Below are 23875 nucleotides of genomic sequence, written 5' to 3' on the forward strand. Positions count from 1 at the left end.
AATGGAAAGAGTAAGTTCCCTGAGCAACAGGAGCATCACCTGCAAGGGACATGTAATGTCATAAAAGTTTATCCTATTGAAACTCCCAAATGCTTCCAGTTGTAGCATACAAAAACCCACATTCTTATCACAGCCTGAGAGGAGGAAATGGCACACTTGTGCTAAATACTGGGGGATTGTCTTTACAGTGCAGACAGTATCTGCATGAGCTTCAGCATTGTAGATAGAAAAGCTGTGTGATCACACACCAGCAGCTCAAGCAAGTACACACCTGGAAGGAGGGGAAGGAAGAACATAATCTCCTGTAAAACCAGAATTGTAAGCAAAACAAAAGAAATACTTATACTGATGAAGGCAATAAAGAAACAACAAGCAAAAAAGATATTTGTATCCCTAATATTTAAAAAAAATAGCAAAAAAACTTGCTTATGACCCTGACTAAAAGAACTGAGAAACCAGCACTATGATGAATAATGATGATCCATGATTTCTGATATTACCAGATTTTTAGAGTGGTCAGGGAAAGAGTGTGACTAGTAACAGGTTTCATACTGAAATTACTAGCTGCTGAGATGTTGCTGTTTACTTATAGCTATACATATAGCTATACTTCTATCTCATAGCTTTACATATAGCTAAATATTTTGTGGAACAGTTTATTTTGCAGGTTCACTTTGTGGGTTTGATCATTTCAAGCTGTAGGCTTCTGTCACTTCTCATAATATTAATCCTCCAACTATGCTACAGCAGCATAACAGATGGAAAGTTACAAGTGCTGCTCCACTTCACAGCCAACAAAACTCTAAAAGGACAGTGGAATTTGAATTGCAGGTTTTTACTGCTAGCAGCAGACTCCAGGTTAGAGTTCCTTTTTGCACAGATGTGCCTGGTACCTCCCTCTCTCTCTCTCTGTCCTTTAAGTCCTTCCTGTTCACCATGACTAAGCAGTCACTCACCTTAGAGGCGGGCTGAGTTCCTGATAGCATTACTAAGGTTTTTCTCAGAGACTGAGAACAAACATATATAAGGTCAGGAGGATGGAATTGCTGGATTTTTAAAGGGTATTTCTGTTTGTATTTTAAGGAATAAACTCCATTTTGTTGTGCTTTCACACAGGGTCTGTTCAAATCTTCATCGTGATCAGAAGAGGATTTGACTTGGCTCTTTGCCAAAGCTATGTTCTCTGTACAATCAAGAGAGAGATCTGCTCGTCAAATGTTTACAGGGCCTTGTTCTACATGAAAGCAAAAAAGTTCTGCACAATCCATTCTGGAGAAGTCCCCTTTTCTACTCCAGGAGGTTATGAAGACTTAAAAAAAAACAGGTTTACATCCTCTTATGCTCATATAGCAACACCTGGGGCAACAGCTACCTGTTCAACATCTCTGTTAAAATGAAAACAGTAGAAATCTGATAATCTTTCATATGCCTGCAGTGGGAAGGAACTGTTTCCTCTATGTATTTTTGAGCATCTTAACTGTGTCTGTTGAGGAAATTAAGGCTGAATATGACAATTCAATAACTTATTAAAATAGAAAAAATTGCATACCTCTGAAGCATGCCTCTCTATATTCAGGTCACCACTACGTGATTTATTTACACCTTTCCTTCATCTTATTAGACATACACAGTTATGAGTTTCCCTGTGCCACTGGTATTATCACAAGCCTACCAGTGGTTTGTCAACAGGAGTTGGAATATCAGTCTGGAGTTACTAAACCTACATATTCAGAACCAGGTACTTTGAGTACATCCTGCTTCCCATTCCTCTTGCTGTTCTCTGCCTTCTCATTTACTGAACTAGAGCTTCTCCAGGCAATTGGAACCAATAAGTATTTTCAGTTGAGGCTAACTGATTCCTGAGAGGAGTCTGCAGCATTAATCATGCCCAAATCTATATAACTTCAAAATTGTCTCGCTGTACCCTAACTTCATTCCTTTACTGGGGTACTGTCAAAATATTAAGTGGAAAGAGGGGCTTTGTTTTAAAGATGTTGCTTTTGCTTAAGTATTATCTTTCCCTGTATTGCAAATTGGCAATATTTGTGGAAATCTTTGCTGAGAGAGGGTATCCTATAGCAATTAAGGTGTCTCACAGAGCTGCATAAAACATTTGAGGAAAATGGAGTTAAAATTGTGAAGGACTGAAATAGTAATCTCTTGTCATCTGCTACACAGGATATATGCTATTTTAATTTGTTTCAATGCCTGTAATCTCTCTATGTACAGCAGTTTAAAGCTTTGGTCTGTTTTAAAATAGAAAGGTAAAGCTTTTTGTCACACTTCATTTACTGGCCAGCTGGAACTGCACTGCCTGTTCCTGCTCATTTATGAGAGTTCAGGGCTGAGTGTTGTGGGCAGCACCCCAGTTTAGCTTCTCTAGGAAAAAAAATTGACAGGAAACAAGGGGAAAACAGATTGTAAAGGTCTTCCTTAAAAGGCAAGAGAGGTCTTATGAACGAGAATTGCACTCCTTAATTTCATCTCACAAATAACATTCTCAAGGCCAAAATAACTCATTCAGAAAGGATCTCAGAGACCAACCAGAATATGCTGCATGGCCTCACAGTGTCTGTTGTTGCAGACTCAAAACCTGTGCCAAAATATTAGAATGCAATTGTAGGTCACAGCACAACAATTGTGGAAAAGGAAAGTGCGTAACAGCAGCAAATAAATCATAGCTAATTGAAACATCATTTTAGAAACTATTGTGGCTCTCATATTAAAATTATTGTTGCTCTTTTTCAATGGAAAGTTTTTGGGGTTTTTTTCATTTTAAAAGGGTACATTTTCACAGTGCTTTATACTGTGTAGTGTTATTTTATCATCTGTTTGTTTCATCTTCCTTCCACCACTCTCTTTCAGTCACTTCACAGAGTGCTAGTTCAATACCAACAGTGAATTGAGTGGATATTAAATGTTTCTGTCAGATTATCATTAGAATTGCCAAAATCCAGTTCAAAATAGTCCCCTTCAACCCCCTCCAGGTTTCTAACCCAAAGCCTTAGCAGTAAGTGACTGCTTTTTGGTTCATTTACCAGTCACAATAATATCTTAGCAGACACTCTTATCTGGATAGCGATTTCTATAACCAGCTTCCTGCTTTAGTTTTTTTACCCCTCTCTCTCAGATCATGGGAAGACTCATTCTAGTTTGATGTATGTAACAACCTATTTCAAAAGAAGAAAAGATTCTCCTCAGGTCTTTTCCAGCCTATATTGCAGTTAGCATGGCTGCATTTGACAAAAGAGGTTTCACACTCTGGACTTGGTCCTGGAGCTGCTCAAACAAGACTGCTGGCCTATGTTACTTCAACAGAGAATATACCTTCCCATGGGAGAGGCTCAGCAGTAACCCTGTCATCCTTTCTCTCTTCCAGCTGGTTGAACTTCAGCTGTGCCTTGGTTGAACCAGGGCCAGAGGCTCTGCTCCCTGCTGCTCTCTGCATGTTGAGATGGAGAACTACCTCCACCTTAGCAAATTGCAGTCATGAAAATGTAGGTACATGGGCAACCACTGATGAAATATTGCTGACTGTGAAATCCATGGCACCTCAAATTTTTCTAGATGCGGTATCAGAGAGAAAAAAATATATGAAACTTAAAGCTCCCAATGAAAAAGCTTTTATAAAAGAGTGGGAAGTTGCTTTACATTAACTTTGTAGAGAGAGGAATGATAGGATTTGCCACAGCGCTCTCCCATCTGCTCTGCAGCTTTGGGGAGCTGGAGCACAAGTGCTCAGGCAGTGGTGTCTGCCAGTGCCCTTTGTATGTATGAGAGCTGCCTGGGCTGCAGTGTGCGAGGAGCACGGACAGACCTCCAAATTACCCTTGTTCTCGACAGAAGTACACTCATGCTGAATAAGAAACACAGAGGTGACCAAAATTTCCTTCATATGACAGGGAAAATTCAGTTGATAGTACATCTGTGTTGCTACCATTCTTCAGAGAAGAGAGCCTATAAAGTAACAGTCTTCTCTAAGAGGTGTCTGATGTGCTTCAAACCCAGTGTTTTGGTTTACCTGTTCACTGCTGTCATGAAAAATAGCTGAAATCCTCTTCAGAATACCTTGACATGCTGAGGATAATCATTTAAAACCAAGTTACTACATGTCCAGAAGGAAAAGGAAAGTACTTGTGGAACATGTTCCACAAGCTCATAAAAATATATCTTAACAAAGATAAAATAAGAGTTAAAGTGTGACAGTTACAACAGGAAAGAAAATACAGCACCTGCTCAGATTTGGAAAACAAGAAAAGAATATGTTAGAGTAAAAAGAAAATTAAGAATATTTATTTCATCTTTCTGCAGAAAAATCCTAAAATACCTGTAACTTGAAAAGTATGTAATTCAATAAAAGACTAGGAAGTACCCTGAAAGCAGCTGCAAATTATGCATCTACTGTACTCCTGCAAGGTGGTGTAGAGCAGCCTCCTTTATAAGCCCCCAGCACACAGAGCTTCAGAGGAGAGGCCAAAAGAGTCACAGTTGTATCTGACTAACTGCATTTCAATTATTGAAACGGAAGGCTTGACTTCGGCCTATGCATGAAAAACATCAGCTTTCCCATCGGATGCTGTTGTTCGGGGTTTTTTTGAAAACCCATATTTTAAGTCTCTAATGAAAAATGGAGGTTTGATACCCTGCTGGTAGCACAATCATTTCAGTTTGCCTGGATCTGTGAGGGTCCACAGGGAGACAGTGTTATTAGGGAGAGGACAAGACCTCTGTAAAGACACAAAAAAGGCAGCAGAGTTTTGGCAGAGGCAGGGATACTTCAAGAGTTAAATCAGTTGGAAGTTGCAGGCTAAACAGCCCAACCCCACCACTCGAAAGGGACCTGCATTTCAACTCCATGTCCAAACCTCCAGCTGCATCACACACAGAGGCATGCTGTGAGACCAGTGGTGGGACACAGCCTGTGCTCTCTGCTCCCAACACACTCCCAAGTCAGCCAAGCAGCGGTAGGGACCAGATGTGCAAAACGTGCAGGTGGGCTGTGTTTTGCGCAGACCAAATGAAGGCCAGCAAGGCAGTAGAGCAGGGAAGAAAGGATTTTCTCTTTACATGAGAAAATCATCAGGGCTTGCTTCAGTTTGGTCACTCTGTCTGTGCTTTCCTCCATCGAGGGTGATGCAGCTCAGATATCTCTTTCCCTGGCTGGGGGCTACTACGCTGTAATTTCGCTATCCCAAGGTGGCATTGCTTGGCTTTTTTTACAGCATAATCTTTGTACAGCCACCACACCTAGGAGAGTCTTAATCCACCCTTGCAATAAAAGCTCCTGGGTTCTTCGGTGTCTTTGGCACCTTTACAAAGCAATGAATAAAAGCATTGGAAAACAAGGCAAACAGCAGCTGGCAAGTTTAGGAGGGAACATTGCCTATGGTTTTCAAAAGTTGAATGACTTTTCCTCCTTACAGCATTTCCTGTGAGATTCTGCCCTTTATCCTGCCATTAAATCTCAGTGTAATTACATCATTAATTTTCTCTCCCTACCATGACAAAACTTAGCCTAAAGCGGCTTGGATAGCATAACCCAAATTCATTCTGCATCGTGCAAGTTACCTCAAATGCTATTTGGGATAAGAAAACGCCATATGCAATAGTGGAAACCGTGATAAGGTGTTACAGATTTTCCTGTAAGAGGGAGTTTATTCAGACAGCCAAGATGTGAAGCTCTTGCTGGGGGTGGACACAGCAATGAAACTAGAGAAAACATCTTAAGGACACAGTGATTGCCCTCTAAAAAATGCCAGAAATCTAGAGTTGAGTTTGCCAAGCAATACACATTTTGAATCACAAAATCAACTTGCTCCACGTGAAGTATAGTAGATATCATGAATACCCTTTTTACCAAGTTAAATCAAAGCAGGTGGTACAACTGATCTGAAATTTGAGTGTAGGTGCTGGTGTCACTCTCATTCCTTTCCCATAGTGGGCAACTGGAATTTCTAATTTACAAGTAGCAGACTGCAGACTTGTTCTCTCAATCTGTTAACTGTTGTCTTGATTTGTGTTGTTTATTCCTAACATCACAACTGCTTTACTAGGCTTTGTTGTGGACAAGGTTATGTACATGGCAAAACTTCCCATATGGAATGGTTTAATGGCTCTGAGATATCAATGCAAGTGCTGTGGTTTGCAACAGATGGGGCTTGATTAGCCAAGGAGCCAGGTACCATGGGAGTTTCTGCAACTGTTTTACACAGGTCTCCTATCACCACTTGGAGGTAAAGCAGACAAGAGACATCTTCAGGGATGGAGAGAGAGGTTGGAAGAGACATGTTGGCCAAAAGACAGAAGGAACCAAGGTAAGCAGGTCAACACATAATGTTCATGGCTGTACCGGCAGTTCAATTTGCTAGCAGTCCTGTAAATGCCGCTTAACCACTGATCTTATTATCAGCCATGAAGTGGCCATTAATTCTCCTCTGGGTTGTGGCTGACCCAACCAGTCAGGCCAACAGCCAGTGTAGAGACAACAACCTCATCTCCTTCAGCTATTTCACCCCTACTTTCACTTTCTCCATTCACCTGCACCCCCCAAGAACAGGACATGTTGTGCAACAACAGGCGTACTTATGTAACCATGGGCAGAGAAAGGTATCTGCAACCCCAGCACAAAATCCTGAGCTGAAATGTCACAGCCCAAGTAACCCATCACAGTCCTGAAAAGCAGATGTGCTTCATGTGAACCCAAGTTAGGTTCAGGTTCAGGTTGGGACTATATTCCACAGAATAAAGGTGATGTATACGTCCTCAGCTCAGGATTTTCCACTGGGCTTCTCCACTGGCAAAGCAACGCAGCATGACCCCACTGCTTGCACATGCTGGTTACCATTTGTAGTTTGTATTTCCTCCTTCAAAACCACCCTGAGAGAGGCAGAAGGTGGTGAAAATGAGTCTGATGAGGACTGAATGCATCCTTGCACATTTGCTAATTTCTGAAACAGGCTGCTGAGAAGTGTCAAGCACCTACAAGCTCATCAAGGGCATGTGGAGCAGGTGAGGGGCAATATGCTCCAAATTACTTGGGAGACAGGGTGGAGATGGGAAAGCTTTAGCCCTCCTCAGCTTGTTTCAAAGACAAAACTACCTTTGGCCCTTCCACAGACTCAGCTAATCTCAAGTATAATGGAGGCACAGATCTCCTTCTCTCAGGGTCAAGGAGCAAAGTGGAGGACAGTGTCTGAGCAAGTAACGAAACAAAAATAATCTAAAACAAAGACAGGCATTTAGATGAGGAGAAGAAGAAAGAGTTGTGTAAAAGCAAAGACATTTCTAATGGAACAAAAAGCATATTAGCTGAAAGCCAAGTATGGGATCCAGGGAGAAGATTTGAATCATCCCCTTGGAACTGTTCCACCCTTAATAAAACATTAACTATTCATTGAGAGAGAACACACGTGTGTGCATGAATCAGTAGCCTGGTGGGTCTTCTTGTGAGACGTTAGACTTCCTGAGCACCAGTCACTCTTCTAGTAAATGTTAATTGTTTATCCAACGTGGAACAACTTCAAAAGGAGAGGCTGAGGTCCTCCTGACTGCCTCCGCCTTAGGCAACGTAGTGATAGAAGAAGTGGACCAATTCCTTAACTGCTCCACCATTCACTAAAGGTGACACTCAAAAACCTCCTAATTTGTTTCCCAAAAAACAAATATTTTGGGGTTTGATCAGGAAAAAACCCAGAAACCAAAATCCCTCTCAGTACCATCTGACTTGGAATTAGCCTTGCATTTTTTAAGCTGCAGAGCAGCCCTCGTGTTGACCCAGGGGAAAGAGCCCTTTCCAGGCCCAACTCCCACTGTCATCCCCAGCCTTGTAACTGCAACCACAGACCTGCCAGAAGACTTATGCTCTTATTCAAAAATAAGCTGACTGGATACCGCACAGAGGCAGAGTGATTTCTTCATGCACTGCCAAAAGCAGCCCCTCTGATAGTAGCCAGGAATGGCTCCTTTGTAACAGCCAGCCACCTGTCTTGGGCTTTGCCACGTTCAAGAGCAGTATAAGTCTGTTTTAATTAAACAGCATTTAAAACCATAAATCAGCTAGTCTCGCTTACCTATATTCACTGTCCACAATCAGCTCTTATCCAGTAAGTTTTAAAAACTTATTTATACTTGACATCAACTATTTCCCAGAGGATCAATTCCTGCTAGCAGGCTGAATGCTTGAAAGCAGTGTTCTCTAGCCATTTGAAATCAAGGAGTAATCTACCACTGTGGGGGAAGAGAAGCCTCTATCCTTGTACTTTTTTGCTGTTGTTGTTTTAAGTTACACACTTTCTCTTCAGCATTGCCAGTGAGAAAAGCTATTTTCCCATTGCTGTGACCAGAAGGCAGGGTGTTTTTTAGCCATCATGTCTCCTTTCATCTTCCTATGTGTTATGAATCAACCAGGGACTGCAAGTCACAGGCTGCACTAGACTGCTGTATAGCAAATATTGCCTGTCATTGTTTACTTGCTCTTCTGTCTGGGGAAAGCAGATTTGCTCAGTCTGCAATGGGACTGCACTGCTGATCCTGATTTACACCTCAAGATGCAATGTACACGTGTGGAAAGAGGGAACTGCCTTGTCATGCACATACTGAGTGGCAGAAGCCCCAGTGCTGAGGCATTTTCAAGACAGAGGAAATGCATCAAAGCAGAGAGACAGGAAGGAAGCAAGAGTGACAACCCCAGAAGCAAAGAACCTGGACCTGAGAGGCACAGACGACTCCCACAAGATGCTTGGCTTCCAGTGCATAGGATAGTCTTGGAGTCCTGTTTTCTCCTACAGAGATCCCTTGTTTCCTCCTGCTGCTGGGATGAGAAGGAAACTGGTTCTCTTAGCACACCAAAAAAATTCCTTTACACTTGGACATTACTTGTTGCTTTGTAACTCAAACTTATATATAGAACTCAAAGGGGGAAATTGTGCTGAAACAGTTGGAATAAGAGTATGAGGATTACAGGTTCTAAGGAGCAGGCATGGGCAATCTGCAAATTGTTTGCAGATCAAGATGAAAAGCACTAGATGGATGTTTTCCTGACACAGTGGAGCTCTTCCCTTTTCACTGCACAGTGCCCATGTCAGCTGGGTGCTTTTCATTCCTTTCCAATTCAGACAACTCAACTGTGTGAGCCATCCAAGTGGATGGCTGAGCTAGATCAAATACAGGGCATGCTTTGCTAAGTTAAATAAGAAGTTAGTAGAAAAAAAAGATCACACCAAGCCCTAGGAATTGCCTGGCACGTCTTTGCTAGACAGAAAGCAACAGGAACTTCCACATGAATAATCCTCGTGTTAGAAGGCCTGCCATTAGTTCTGAGCGAATTAAATCTAGGCGGCAGAAGCAGAGAAGATACTTCAGTCTGGTGTATCTTGAGTCTTCATATCTTCCTAGAAAAAAAATTCATTCCTTTAGTTACTTCTTCTTAAGGGAAAGATAGATGGGCTTGTAATGAAGGGGGAGTTTCTTTGTCTTGCTGGACATGAACGGGTACAAAACAGCTCCAGTGAGAAGCAGAATTGCAGAACCATAGAATACTTGAGGTTGAAAGGGTCCTCTGGAACCCTCCTGCTGAAGCAGAGCTACATGTAGCTAGCTGCCCATGACCATGTACAGATGACTTCTGAGCATCTCCAAGGATGGAGATCCACATCTCTGAGCACCCTGTGCCAATGCTTGGACAAGAAAAACCTAAAAGACCTTGTTTCTTGATGTTCAAGGAACATTCTGCTGAGGTTTATTTGAGAGCTAAAAATGGTAGCAGTAAAAATGATGTACCATTGTGAATTTCCTTGAATGTCCCTAGATTTCAGAGCTAATCTTAGAACACTTGCACGAGTTGCCTAGAAACCACCAGTCTGGCCACAACACCAAGTGCAGGCTGGGCCCGTATGGTATAGCAGATACTTGAATGTATCTGCTGTAAACACGTACTACCTGTCACCAAATCATATGAAGGAGAGCAGAGATTATAGCCATACTCCAAATATGCATCATTATACCTGTGTTCTGTTATTACGTATGCAGAAAAGCACACTTTACATAGAATCACGTGTATATGGGACACACACACACATCGACGTGCATCCTCCCCCACCTCTGTCAACCACACTGGAAACCAAGGAAGTTAGTTCCACCAAAGCAAGAAACCTCTCTTACAGGAAATGGAGCAGACTTAGTAGCCTGGCTTTCAGGCATTTTATAAAATTACACACAAATTACACTAAAAAAATCTCTTAATGATTAAGGAAAAGAGTTATATTTGCAATTAGGCAAGAGATCGCACTGGTGTAAAAAAAGAAAGAGAACAAATCAAATCTAAAGCTTCATAGCAAAGAGAATATAATGTATTTATGACACCCCAGGAAACCTGTTATTACAGTAAAGAAAAATAAAAACATTCCAGGTTCCTTGCAAGCCAACTGCTAAAATCATTAAAGCTTCCTGGAATAACAGTGTATTCCCTCATGCCTTAGCTAGACCTGTCAACAGCAGGAGCCCTGAAGCCCTGAGGAATCTGCCATGCTTGCTGGTTACTGCTCTCCTCCTTGTGGTCGTTCAATCATGTCATGGTGTTCATCTCAAGGGCAGAGCACAGCTGTCTAACTTCCTCCGGAGCCTACCAGGACCATTCCTGGAATGACCCCACAGCTGCAGAGGGGCAAACCAGCTGATGTGCTATGTGAGATGGCTGCCTTGGACATCTGGGACTCTCCACAGGACATGGTCATCCCACCCTGCCTCCTCCTTCTCCTCTTGGGACACACCCATTTCTTCTCTTCCTTAATATATCCTCCTCCCTCTTCTGAAGTGCTCTTTGCATTTATTTATTGTCACTGCAACTCCTACATAGCCTGCATCTCCTTTAGCTCCTGTTCGTTCATAGCCACCCAATCACCTCACCCAGAGAGGAGCAGCTCTGCTCAGAGGGAATGGAGCAGCACAAGCAAACTACTGGGCACAGCAGGCTCATCTTCAGCTGCTGTCAATTGACACCCTCAGGGCCTTCTCAGCTGCTCAGCTTTCCAGCCACCCAGCCCCCCACTTCCTGGGGTTGTTGTGACCCAAGAGCTGGACGCAGCACTGAACCTTCTTGAACCTCATAAAATTGTCCTCATTGATCCAGCCCATCCAGTTCTCTCTGCAGAGCCTTCTTGCTCTCCCAGCAGATCAGCACTCCTGCTCAACTTTGTGTCGTCTGTGAACTGACTGAAGGGGCGCCTGATCCCCTCTTCTCTCAACCAGCCTCCTAAACAGACCAAGTAGTGACATAAATGTAGAGCAAAAAACCACTAGAAATTAAGTGCCATTTGAGAATTTACAGATCTTCGGTTTTCTGTCAGGACAGGATCATATTTTCATGAAAGCTCTTCACAGTCTAGGCACTTAGATGATATGTATCATTAAACCTGTAGTATGTCTGTATTGACCATAAACAATCACAATGTGTTTGTTGGGACTTTATGTTTGCACTTTAAGCAAAGTGCAAACATATGGTAAGACAAAGAATAGAAAAAGAAAGAAAGTCTTCTACTACAAATAAGAAACTTGTTACAGGAAAATACCTGTCCACCAACAAGGCCTTTTAGAATGTGCTACATACAGAACCATATCAAACCAGAGCTACAGGCACACACTTCCTTTCAAAGGCAGATATAAAATGCTTTACTTGTTACTTCCAGGCAGGTTTTAGACACTGACAAGTAAAGCACCACTGGGTTGTTTGGACGCCTAAAAGAAGAGCACGTTGCTGTCACCCGAGTGGCTCAGTTCAGCTCTGCTCACCCAGGCAGCCCAGGAGAAAGCAGCTCCTTCTTCCTCTCAGTCAGAAATCTCTACTCAAAATTTCTGCAACACAAAGAACTAAGATCCAATCTGCAAAAACAGGAGCAAAAAGAAACTGTTTCCATGAAGCTTTAGCAGGCTCTACAGTCACAGCTGGTAAAGACTTTTGCTAATGGGAAACAGCAGAGGGAACTGATTTAACAAGTAAATTAAGTATTTTCTACACCTTGTATATGCAAGTCTCTTACCCTCGGGCATACTGTCAATGAATGCAACTGCAGCTCCCTCATCACAGCCCTGCATTCAATACCACTTTTGTCAGGGGAAAAGTGTCAGGGCTTTCAGGCAAACTGTAATAGCAGGTCATTGCTTGCAGGCCCCGAGTCTAATTATTGGCAAAACAGCACTTGAAGATTTAGCTTTAGTTTGCACTGCACTTGTTCTCTGGCCATTAGCAAGCATTTAAATAGAATTAATTGGCTACTTGCAAGGTCATTTCAATAATTTTTGAAACAAAGCCTAGTGAGTTGTGGCACATGCAGGGTTAGTGGTACACAGAGCTCAACCTGCCAGCAATAAAGTGCGCACTACACAGCTTCAGTGACAGAGCTCACTATTTCAGTCCTCAGATTAGTGACACTTTTGTCTATGTAGAACTACACATAGGCAGACCCTGTGTGCAGTTATCCTAATGCCTCTATATTTAGGGCTCAAACCATTGAGAGAAATGGTAACAAGAATGAGCAAGGTGAGGGAAGGCTGGAGAGAAAGCAATTTAATTTTGCTGATAGAGACAAACTGATCTTTTCGCCCCTCCACCCAAACCCACATATTTACCTTTGAAGGGAAGCATGGTTCAGCAACATAGCCATAGCCAAGAGATTCCCTTTTAAAAAACACTCAAATAGTCCCATTCTAAGGGCAGCATTTCTTTCAGGTGCATGTTTCTTTGTCAGGAGAGAACTTAAGCTCCATGTTTCCTTTGTGGTTAACAGCTGCAGTAAACAATTAAATTAGTAATGTATATTTTACAATTAGGAATCTATTGTGCTTGAGTCAGTTCTTAATTAAGAGCCAATGTGTAGCTTGATTGCATAGTTTGCATAATTAGCACAACACATATTTAAATCCTATCTTTGCTCATGAAGTTGCAATAGCCTGCAAATCAATAGCTATCTACTGCAGATCATGAACTTCTCAAACCCCTTTATTAAACTGCTGGCAGAAAATTCACCAAAAAGAAGACAGGGAAAAAAGATCAGAAATAAACCCAAGAACAGGCATGGAAGTCTTATAAATGTTCACACAGTTCCAATAATACTACAGCAAAATGACAGATGTGACATATTTAAATGTTTCTGAACAGTGTACTCTGTGTGTGTCCTAGGAGATAAGCTGCAGCTTGTAGTAGCTGACTCAAAATGGATAATCAGAGTTATGATATATTGACAATTAAAACTAAGAAAACAAAGCCATGCCTTGTTGTTGACATGCATTTTTTTTTCAGAACTAGAATAGGCATAAGAGTTACATGGTAAAACTGGATTGGTACATTCAAAGTAGTGTACTATGGAAAAATTACTCTCACTGTACCAGTAGTAGGCTCTAAAATAGCCATTACCATGCAGAAAACAGATGTCAGTATCACTGGGAAAATGTCAAGATGCTGCTCTGGAGACACTGTATGAAATAACAGAAATTATTAAAAGAAGAAAATCTTTTCTCACTGCATCCATCTGTGGATATATTCAAACTTTTTTTTTTTTTTTTTTTGCCTGAAGGCAATAGTAGAACTGCAACAGATCAAGACAACACAGAACATGTAATGAAGATCTATTAAATCATGAAAGACACAGGGAAAATAAACAGGGAATAATTATTCCCTTTTCCTTGATACAGAGGAAATAGGCAGCCATCAATCAGGTTATCGAGCAGCAGGGTTAAAACCATCAAAAGGAAACACATTTCCAACCTCTGCTAAAGGTCCAAAGTACATCTTGATCAAAACCTAAACTGATCAGAGCTACAGAGCATTATTCTTCTATATATTTTAAACATATTAGCTTATATTCAAATTACGGCTCATGATTTCCAAACCTGTAAAGGTTTCTGAAGGTGCCTTCAGGCATTCTGTAAAATTTCTTTTATCTCTTCCACTGATTTTTGTTACTGCCCATTTCTGAATATAAGGTACCTGGCTATATGGACCACTGTGGAGAGCTCATGTGCAGTAATTAGCCCTGGTGTAGGCACAGCTCAGCTATAAACAATATTCATAGCAGTAGAACTTACCCTGGTGTGGAGAAGAAAAAGAAGCCAAGTTAGTGTAAGGACCCTGAAGCTGCATCTTCAGCAGAGTGCTTCTCATAACAGTGCTGGTGAAAGTATTTTGTAAGCTATTTCATAAGCTTTTTCTATGTTTCTGTGATCATGGAGAATATGAGAAAGCTACAAATTAATTTGCGCTGGCACCAGGACATTCAGAGACCTACAAGTCTGCCCTTGGCTTAATACAGAGTTCACCCAAAATCAGAACAGAGACAGCATTATGTATTTCTAATTGGTCATAAGCAACATTTCGTGTGTGGAACTCAGCATTCCCAAACTATTTGATCAGACTTTTAAAAGAGATTAGGCTGAAATAAAAATCCACTGAATCCATTTGTTCTGCAGTAAATTATCTTAATTAATGTTGCCATTGTGAGTTCTTTGCTGAAATCCCCTAAATAAGAAAGCAAATTAGCTAGTTCCCAAAATCAGGGATGATTTCACACAGGAATCAGAACTGAAAAGTCACCAAAATCTGTGGTGTCATAACCTGCTGTCACAACAGTCTGGTTTGGTCTGCAAGCTCTGTGTGCAACTATGTGTTTGCTCATGCATGGGTGAGAAAAATGACTGAGCTCGAGCTTGCACGGGTGCCTTGTTCTCCAGGAAATTTAAATCAAAATACTGGTGAACTCTCCAGGATTATTTAAAAGGGAAACTAAAGAGCTTCTCTCAAAACCTCTAATGAAATCCTTCATTTAAAATATCTTATTTGGTTATCAGTAGATAACCAAAAGATCTTTTAAGATGACATTGCTTCATCTGAAAGAGCTTGGTAATCAAAGCAAGAAAACGCAGTTTTTAAATGTAACTCCTTCTGTCAACTGCAAAGAGGTTCCCCATTTGGTTGGTTTTCAAAAACAAATAGAGCAACAAAATACCAATTTAAAAATACCTCAGAAACAGGGTAAGCATCACTTGGGTGCTGGGCACTGCCATATACAATATGGTGTGGGGGTTTACAGAGATTTACATGGCATCTGCTGATCTCAGGAGTGCAATATCAAGAAAAGTTTTCTGAGTGCTGCCTGGTACAGAAGGCAGCAGCCAGAGGCTGTGTTCTCAGGCATTCTTATGACTACTGTCCTGACCTCATTTTTTTGGCTTTCTTAATTTTACAAGTGTTTGCATTTGATGGGCTAGCAGAAAGAAAATACCATTGCAAATCCTTGTGAAACCAAGCATTGTACCAAGAGGTGCTTCGGCATGCCGGAGAACAGGACCTGGGCTCTGAAGGAGAAAGGAAGTTTGATCTGCTTTCAGATTAATTAGAGTCCAAGAAGGAAAAAGATATGCTTTTTATTTAGGTAGGCCTTTCTTTTTCAAATGTTTTATTTCTAAAAAAAGGAAATCTTCCCATCTTCCTTTTTACATAGGAGAAAATAAAAAAATGACAGTACTATTTCCATATAGACGATGAGAAGAATGCAGTAATGCTGCTGTATTTAGAGTGAGTGGAGGAGACAGCCTGCACTCCAAGTACAACAGAAGAAGGCACCACCACATGCACCAGAAAGAGGTGGTAAATCCAGTAATGGTGAGGTGGAATTGGATAGAGACCAGTGCCTCCTACAGGTGTCACTCAGACATCCCCTTCCCCAGCATGAACTCCTGGCCTGGCCTAGTCTTTACTGAGGATGTTTTCCCTGGGGTCCATGGGTTTCATGCACCTGCTACACTGCGCTGAGCCAGAGCAGCAAGGATGCTTTGCTGTTTGTACCATGCCAGTGCAGTTCATTTCCTAACCTCTTGGTTAATATAAGTGTTCCCACCAACCTTAAACAAGACTGGTTCTGCACATAGTTGTGAAAAGCGAAACTTCCATGTCATGGGAATTACCACATTTATATGGGGAGCAGGAGATCTTGCCTGCTGGCTAGAATTACCAGCCTATGCAGAGTTCCTTTTGAGCATGAATTACTTGCAATGAGCACCAGAAAAATGCTATAGCAAGCAGCAGAATGACTGTGTCATTGAGCCTGACAGGTACTGTTTATTCCTAAACTAGTTTTCTTTTTCTGACTCAAGGCCGGATTTCTGCCCTGTATTTTTTCCCATCCAGCAGGATGTACTGTTCCTGCTGACAGTGGTTAAGCCCATGCACAGAAAAACAGTTGCACCAAGCTGAAGAGAGGCAGCATTTCTCCAGCACTTTCTCACATAGACTTTGCTTGTGATTCTGGCCAGAACTACCACTTTAAATGGTGCACATTTTTCTTCATTACTAGAAAGGACAGGATGAAGTGGAAACTCAGTCTGACTATTGTACCACAAAGCAACTGACGGGAGCTTCCTACTTTCTTGGTTTAGCTCATGCATTAACAACCTCTGCAACCACCACCTCATCCCTTTCACAGAGTCTCCCAGTAGGCTTGCCAGACATCTCAAAAATTGTTTTTTCACATTTTCTACATTTCTTTTTTGAAGGTTAATAATTTGTCCCCTTCAGAATGTCATGCTTACATACCCTCCAACTGCTCAGCAGAAACCTGAGAGCCTCAGCAGAGTGCAGCTCTACAGCACTCTGCTGGGACTCTCCTTGCCACTGCAACTCAGCTGGGACAGTTTTTAAAGAAAGATAGAGGAGGACCAGAAAAGAAAGCTCCAGAAGCCAGTAAAATTATCAGGCCCTCAAAGAAAGTGTCCTGTAAAGAGGAGCACTCGTTTACTGCGTGGGTAACTGCATGGGAAAGTTAGGGGGAGGTTTCTGAAAGAAGGAGGAGCTTGATGGTACAACTAAATGCCAGGCTGGGTATTTAGAAGTTTGTGGTTTCTGTCCTCTGCTTTTGGTGTCTTCATCTAATCTTAAAATGTGGCTATCAGCTCAACAACAGCAAAGCAGGAGTCAAAATCGAGCTCCAGCTCTAACAAGATGATGAATGTGGCAGCCATCAGCCTGAAAGGCAGGTCCTTCTGTTATTTTAGCTAGTAATTCATGGCTGGTTGATATAAACCCATAAATAAATAAATAAATCAGTAGGCTTCCCTAGCAACTGTGGTTAGGATGGGCTGCCCTGCCTTTGGGACCATGTGAGCAGTGATGCTGCTGCTGCACCAGGGTCTGGGCATCACCGCTGCTGCACCAGGGTCTGGGCATCACCACTGCTGCAGTTGTCACTGACTCAGTCCTCATCATGCCTTGCTGGTGGCAGCAGCTCTGCCAGGCAGGGCCAGGAGCCAGGCAGGGCCAGTGCCTGTGGATTTGCCACAGGAACCTGCCTGTGGGTTGCTGGGAGGCTGCACAGTGGAGAGTGCTATATTTTATTACACACACACTGGCTTAAGCTAAGGTTCAATTACCTGTGTGCTCTCCAAGCAGGTGTTTAAGTTAGCTTACAGCTATCCCAGCATGTGGGCAAACCCCAGGCAGAGAGCCTCCAGCATGGTGTTGTCCTGCCACTTGCAGACTGCTGCAGCTGGAGCTGAAGGCTGAATCATTACAATTTTTTTTCTTTTGTATTTCAAGGATTATTTACATAACCAAAAGAAAATAAATCTCATAAAGAGGAATCTTATTGCAAAGGGTGAAATCTTTGACTTGTTTAGAGCAGTAAATTCCATGGAACTAAGCCAATTTGGGCCAGCTGAGTTTCTGTCCCTTCATATTTAAAGATAGAGGTAAAGATGTGGTCCGGAGCTTTATACAAAAATGCTTTGTAATGAAAACAGACCAACTCCATACAAATGTTCCCAATATTGAACTTATTTTCATAGAAGACATTAAGGAGAGAGCAGCACAATATTGGGATTTGAGAAACCTTTATGAGAATTACACCAAGAAAAAAAAAATCAGAGAACAACCATTAATGTCTAGGGCAATTTTCAAAACCTCTTTTGCAGTTTTCTCTTCCCTCCCTTTTACAAATGTGGGAACAGTTAACCACTCAGGTAGAATACTTTATAAATCGGGGAACCTGAAGAATTCCCCTTTTAGATTCAGCCCACATTAAAGCAAAGAGTTTAATTATTTTTTTTTATCTAGTGAAAAATAAACATAATATTTTGTGTGACAAAATACAAAACAGGCTTTCCTCCCCATATTTCAGTCAGCTGAGATTTTAAATAGCTCTTAAAAAGTGTCATGTAACAACCAGGCTAGCAGTACTGTAGTGCAAAAGGGAAGTCTTTCTGACTTTTTACACAGCATACCAAGTAAAGAAACCCAGCCCACCAGAGACCAGATCTTACATCCCCCCTGCGGGATGAAAGGACTTTGTTACAGCTACAGGCAGTCTGCACAGTAGTGATCCTGTCAGACAGGGTAAGACTAATCAGAAATGTCTTCTCCCTTCCAGGCAGCAAGGCTCCCCATCCAGCCAGGGAGACTTTGCAAGGCCCACAGGGTGAGCCCTGGTGCCTGATGGAAAAGAATGTCTATGAAACTTGGAATCAGCCTGGTCAGAAGCTTGGGACTCAGCTCCATTTCTCAGCTTTTCTAGCAGCTTGGATAATGCCCTCTCTCCTTCTCCGACTCCCTGTAGTACCACCTCCAGACTTCTGACATCAGGCCCCTCTGGTCAGACTTTTTTGTGCATTTATTTCAAAACCCATCTACTCTATGACGGAGTGACACACTCACCATCATAATATCTTCAGGGGATAAAGCAAGCCTGAGTTCAAAGAGCCCAGCCTCGACCATTAATAGCTGGTCTTTCCTGCAGCAAATGCAGTAAGAACACAGATACTGTGCAGTTTCCAAGTATTTTTAAAGGTGATGAAAAAAGCAGAAGAGACCAGCATCTCCTTCCTAGAAAAAGGCATCTGGTAGCTCAGAAAGCAAATGTCTTAGTCTTTTGTCCAAATATGTTCATGGATAAAGAGGCAACAAGGTGCCTGCCATGCCACAGACACTATCCATAGTGTTGTCTGAGCCTGAGAAGCTCTTCAGACACAAAAATCTCTGCAAGATTTGAGAAATGCTTCTCAAACCAACAGATGTTTTGCCTAGTATAGTGTTTGCCCAAGTACAGCGTTAATAATGACAGGGGTTTTGTGAGTATTATTTAAGTTGGTTGTGTTAGAATGTGTTGGGCTGATGAAGAGCAGAGGAACAAAAAGAAGTTTTAAAATACCAAAACAAACAAACAAAAATTAAAAAGCATCTCTCTCTGAACTGTACAATTTTTTTCTGCCTAAGCACAGCATGGAATAATTTTTTGTTCGCATGTCTGCACATCTTCTTAACAACCAGAAGAATGTTGCATGGATGAAAAGATCTTTTTTGACCAGTTAATTCCATGAGAACATAATCACAAATGTCCTGTATCCTCACATAAACTAGTTTGCTCTTACCTGTACATCTGTTGTAAGTTGGGAAGTTCAAAAAACCAGACCCATAGTCTGGATGTAAATCAAACATCTTTACAAACCTAAGCACTCTGTCCCTATTAAAATTCAACAGGAGTGATATATCAAAAACTTTGCAGATTGTTGTGAAAATTTAGCTTCAGGGAAGCTGACCTCTTTTATAGACACAAGGAAGATTTTTCACTAAAAGCTCACTTGAATGTTATTATTACAACTGAAAATCTTCCCATATTCCCAGGAGATGACTGCATTGCATGTTATCCCAGAGAAAAAGATTGCAGGACAGACTTGACAAATCCAGACAACATTAAAAGCAAGCGGATGACGATTTTTCTGCTGGGAGAAATCCAGCAAGTTCTAGACTTGTTTACTAGCCCCAGACCAGAACAGCTCATCAAACTGCAGTACTTAAAACCAGAGCTGAAGCTCTAATATTTAAAAGTGTGTTTTGGAAACAGTCTGTGTACACTGAAAACATTGGACTGGATTCAAAAGTAGCATTTGAAACTGCCATCTCCTAATTAAAACAATATACTCCTAGATGCTTGCTTCAATTGATACCTTCAGCATATCTTATTGATTAATTTGTTTGGTGAATGGAAATAGAAAACTTTCCTCACAATTAATTTTCACTTATTTGAATGTCCAAACAATTTCACAGTCTCTTGTTTCCTCCTGATTAATCTGACTTGTAAATGCTGAAGATTGGGGTACAGTTTATGTTAATGTCTTCCAGATTTTTGGCTGCATGATTCTATAAATTCTGTGCTAATACTGAATGGAAATTTCAGTGTTTGAATCACTTTAATTTGGTGAAATTTTTACTAGAAGCTTGTGGAGAGAAAAAGAAATATCCACACCTTATTTAAAGCTGTTGAAGATTTTTATAATGACTTTCCTTTAAAAGCCAACATCCCAGTTTCCCATAGAAAAGGCAGAGTTTCAAAACTTTTAAAGGAAATTCATAAAGGAGTATCCAATGGCTTTCACTGAACCTAAACTTGTTAAGAATATTCTACTGGTAAGGAAAATATAATTGAAAATAAAATTAAATGCCAAGTTATATATTCATAAAGTCTATACGCAATGGCTCTAAAGACACTGATGACCATCTGACACCATGTATGTAGGACCTCAGGCAAGCCACCACTCTTTTTACACTGTTGCAGACTAACTCAAAGTCAGTATATTATGAAAAGTGAACAGATTTATTCTAAAAGATTCTTACATTGTCCTCAGTGCTGTCTCAGAAGCGGCTCATCAGTGATGTGATTTTTATCTCTCATGTAGGATACAATGTCATTTGGTCATTTCTTTTCTATTTTAGAGTCTTTTTGGGCACTGTTGAAAAGAAGTATGATGGCATTTTACTTCAGTAGAAGTCAAGAAAAAATAATTATCAGCTGAAACTAATTAGACTAAGGTCTTCTTGCTCTGTTGAGAATACTACAGTGGCTGAATAGAGTGATCTGGAAAACTTCCCACATTACTCTAGAGACTGTGTCCAGAGCCAAGAATGGCCATGCTTTCAGAAACAGCCTCTTGTCTGCAGATTGGGTAGGCACCACATTAGAAATCATCAGCTACAAGGTCTAGCTGGGGTTCATGACAGATAAGCAACATTCACCTTTCAAAGCTACAGCAAGAAAAGCTGGAAAGTTTTGAAGAATGGAGAAAGTGAAGCTGTGAATAAGACACTGTTAAAATCAGTAGCATTTTTCTACATACAGTCTGGTATGCATAATTTAGGTTTTGAAAAATCTGGAGAGGGTAAAAGGGAAAGACGAGAAGACACAGAGGACTTAAGAGCAGAAGAAAATGTAATTCACCGAAAAGCTTAATAAGTGAAAAACAATTAATTTTATTTAAAAAAGAGAAAATACTCTACGAACAGCAAAATCCCTGATGCATAAATTCATATCAATTTTTGGTGTAAAGGGGTCTGACATAAACAAAACTTGAGGAAAACTCTCCCCAGTTTGGTGTCTCTTCTGACTCCACTAATATATGCTGCAGGTGGCCTGTAAATACCTTCCCACTGACTGGCAGCCGTGTGCTGCCAAATAGTGTGTGGCAGCTGAGGTCTCCCTTCTCTGAATCTCTCTCCTCTGCCCTGGCCAATTCTTCATCAAGCCTGCAAGAAGTCTCTTCTTTGAGACTTCTACACTCTTTCAAACTTGTTTGAAATCAGCAAACAATTCCTAATATGTTGGATAAGAGAAGGTAGTGGACAAAAGAAGATCACAAATCTTACCACTGCAGGAGCCAGACACAAAGCAAGGCTGACTTGATGACCATGTGGACGTGTGTATACCTTCACTAAGAAAAGATACTAAGAGTGTTCTTTAATCTGAAAAAAGCACATGTTTTTAGCCTGAAAAATTTTGCCAAATTCAAGGCAGAAAGGTTGACTTAAGAGAAGGCAATCATTTGCCACATGAACAAGTCACTGAAGAGGTGATTCTACATCTCTCTCATAATCAACACTAGATGCTGATTTGAAAAAAATATATTTTACCCAAAGTGGATGAAATACGATGGTATAATAAAGACAGGGCAGACAGTGGACCCTACGGTCTTAAGATCTGTAGATCTGTGAACCATTTTGCTTTAGTTATGGATGCTGTCATGCAATAGGTTGACGTTTGCAAGAACTCTGCGAGTAGTCCCAAAAGCTGGGTTGGATGGCCTGCTCTGAGCATGGGCCTTCAAACAGCAGAGACTGCAAATTCTCCAAATCAATTTTCTCTGCAGCAGCAGCAGCCCAAGCACCACCCTGCTTGGGCTCTTTATCTAAAATCCCTATAATCCATCAATTTACACAAGTAAGCACAGCCCACAGTATGCCAGTGGAAGTGATTGCTATTCCTATCCATAACTGCTGCCTTCCACGTTTTGTTCTGGAGTGCTGCAGCATTTCACAACTGCTCAGCATGGAGGTGAGGCAGGTTAGAGCTGCAAGGACCAGACACAGCAAAGCTCTGTGTGGCAGCCTGTGCCAGCCACGGTGCAGGATCACCCTGTGTCCTCAAACAAGTGCAGCCTTAGCAGGAACACTGGAAGAGTGAGCATTCAGTCCATTTGGAGTGATCTGGCTATTTCAGACAACACTTGCCCCTTTTTAAGCAGCTGTGAGTCTGCAAAGTGTTCAAGACCTCATTCCATGTTGTTGTTAGACATGGTGTCTGATTCCCATTGCCCACTCTGCCTGGGAACACTTCTGAAATTCCAGTTCAGACGGATAAGTTCCAGCCTCCAAGGCTCCATCTTCTCCACCACATGGTAGAGAAGGATCCAAGGATCCAGCAAATGCCTGACCTTACTTGGCTTGGGAGCATTTACTGCAGCAGACACAAACAGAGCTGTCTGTAAGTGGAACACTTCCTCTGGGATTGCGTCCTCCCTCCATGCTGAGTCTCACGGGCCAGGCTCAGCCACTGCTTGCTTGGGCAGGCTGACAGCAAGGAGTGTCCCACCACAGCCATTGACAGAGCAAGGCTGGTGGAGGAAGCTCCTGCTCTGTAGTGACAGTATTGCAGCAAAATGCATCTGGCAGAAGGAGACAACTTGCAAAAACCTAAGGTGAGAAGAATTGAGTGTTGGCAACCTTAACAAGCTGGATTCCCAAAATGAACTGGAAGGATTTGGCAGAACTCAAATTACATTTTTAAACAGTTACTGTAAGTGTAAATGTTATTTTATCCGCCCCCTTGAGCTGGATCATCCTGGCCAGCCACCAGGCAACCACACCCATGCTGTTACTTTTACAGCTGCAGAGATGGGGGTCAAGATTGTCTATATTCTGTGTAACTCAAAACCTATTATTAAAGTAATTCATTTGCAAATAAATCATCCTTGTTATGAAGCTCCAAGTAAAAGGAATAAAATAAGAGCTTGTGAGCTTGAGATCTTTTGCCGAGTGCAAATCCTCCTCCCTTCCCCAAACACATTTAAACCCTTAAGAAGAATTTGGTCACCAAGGGAGCTCCTTATTTCATTCAAATTTGGGGAAGGGAATCATTAAGGAAAAAAAAAAAAACCAATAACAAAAACACCCCAAAACCAATCACAAGGTTTATCAGGTAATGGCTCTTCACAGGAAAACAGAAAAGGTATTGCATCACTCAAAGGTCTAACACTGAGCCAGAACATCACTGAGAACACGATTTTTAATCAATTTCAGCATTACTTTTATCAGATCATGAGAATGTAAGCCTGGTTCCAGGTGAGTCAGTATAAAGCCCCACTAACTTCGATGGAGGCAGGATCTCACCTACTGCGGAAGGTTTGAAAACTGTCAAATGATGCCTGCGAGGAAACAAGTACCTGTTGTCTGTAGCCCTTTACATGATCCAGCTCTAAACACGTAGGGCTCCAGTTCTGCATTTGTTCAGCACCTCACACCAGCCTGCTCAAAAGTTGCCTTTTTCTGGTGGTGCTTTTTTTTCTTTTTAAT

General features: G+C 41.5%; 1 protein-coding gene across 6 annotated transcripts in view; it reads right to left on the minus strand.

The window, feature by feature from the left end:
- LNX1 (ligand of numb-protein X 1) overlaps window positions 1-23875 on the minus strand; it is a 123760-nt gene that overhangs the window by 93317 nt on the left and 6568 nt on the right. The window contains exon 1 of one of the 6 annotated variants that reach the window (XM_038135725.1): window positions 14077-14216. The exons of 4 other annotated variants lie outside the window; for them this stretch is intronic. The gene's annotated coding sequence lies outside the window, so the exon portion shown is untranslated. Of the gene's footprint in view, window positions 1-12621; window positions 12746-14076; window positions 14217-23875 lie in introns of those variants that run through there. One more of the 6 variants, XM_038135724.1, reaches the window with a different exon arrangement.

The sequence above is a fragment of the Motacilla alba genome, chromosome 4, assembly GCF_015832195.1.
Source record: "Motacilla alba alba isolate MOTALB_02 chromosome 4, Motacilla_alba_V1.0_pri, whole genome shotgun sequence".
Taxonomy (NCBI): Eukaryota; Metazoa; Chordata; class Aves; order Passeriformes; family Motacillidae; genus Motacilla; species Motacilla alba.